The 1,158-nt window shown below is 36.1% G+C and overlaps 1 long non-coding RNA gene across 1 annotated transcript in view; it reads left to right on the top strand.

Moving 5' to 3' along the window:
- The first annotated feature begins 278 nt into the window (after window positions 1–278).
- LOC107575348 (uncharacterized) overlaps window positions 279–1,158 on the top strand; it is a 28,517-nt gene continuing 27,637 nt past the window's right edge. Inside the window, exon 1 of the long non-coding RNA XR_001607854.1 lies at window positions 279–1,099. This is a non-coding gene — a long non-coding RNA (uncharacterized lncRNA). The remainder of the gene's footprint in view (window positions 1,100–1,158) is intronic.

The raw sequence follows: 1,158 nt of genomic DNA, 5'->3' as shown, positions 1-1,158 counted from the left end.
GAATACACTGATTAGCTTGTATTATCTTTGGAATTAAGAGCTTTTGTTACCAAACCTATAGAAATGGAACAACTGAATGAAGATGATCATCTTTATTTGTTTTTTTTAATACTCCTACAGCTACATTGAACTCATTTTAATACTTGTTACAAAGTTCTTTTTCAAAGACATATAGAAGGATAAGACACTGTAAAAAAAAAAAGTTGTCAACTTAAAAAAATAAAGCAACCAGCTGCAAAGCATTTTTGAGTTTACTCCACTTCGGTGGTGGAAGTTGTGCCAAATCATTTTTGAAAGTTCAGTGAAGCTGGATAAGGGAGTTGAGCGAACTTTAAAAAACAAGTAGCCACAACTACATGGGCATGAAGTTCAGTCAACTCAAAGCTTTGCAGCTGGTTGCCTTGTTTTTAAGTTGATTCAACTTTTTCATCTTTTAATTTAGCTATGAATAATCTTGCATCCATATTTCTCAGCCATGCTGTAAAACAATACAAAAGACTATGCCATCACTACAGAAAATATTTATTCACAATGTCACATTGAGGCCCCTTAAGAGGCAAAATAACACTTTCCTCTCTTCTTGGAATGCTTTTAAAGTGATTTTACAGTCTTAAAGTGCTATATCTATGAACAAGACTTCAGGATTCTAAAAATTGCAACAAATGTGTTTGAGCAATCCAGTTTTACAACTGTAAAAACAACATTTAAGGTTCATTACATTAAAATTGAAAATATTTCCTCTTTTGACACTTACGGAAACATCAGATGGAACAACAGGAACAGCTTAGTGCTTTCCCTTATCCATATCCAGCTATTTAGACACTGACAGTTTGTTTTTGAAGGACTGGACTCTTGCTGAGCACTGGGGGTCAAGACCAATAAACCGTTCTTTAGGATAGTTCATGTTCAGGGCATAAATCAAGCCAAAGAGAAGAGCCATAGCAGTGGGAAGGTCTTGCACGATATGCTCCTCTAGAACCACAGACCGGCACCTTACATTTGAGTTTGAGTGGATGGTCGCAACGTCATCTTCAACGATGGTTACGATCCCCATCTTTATTCCCTTCTGTATGATTTTCTTCTGGCTCGGTGTCCTGCAGTAAAAATCAGAATAAAACAAGTGTAGCATTTGGACCAATCAGACACACAACTTTTTGT

The sequence above is a fragment of the Sinocyclocheilus grahami genome, unplaced genomic scaffold (genome assembly GCF_001515645.1).
Source record: "Sinocyclocheilus grahami isolate Dianchi unplaced genomic scaffold, SAMN03320097.WGS_v1.1 scaffold2581.1, whole genome shotgun sequence".
NCBI lineage: Eukaryota > Metazoa > Chordata > Actinopteri > Cypriniformes > Cyprinidae > Sinocyclocheilus > Sinocyclocheilus grahami.
This window is presented reverse-complemented; position numbering and strand designations above follow the sequence as displayed.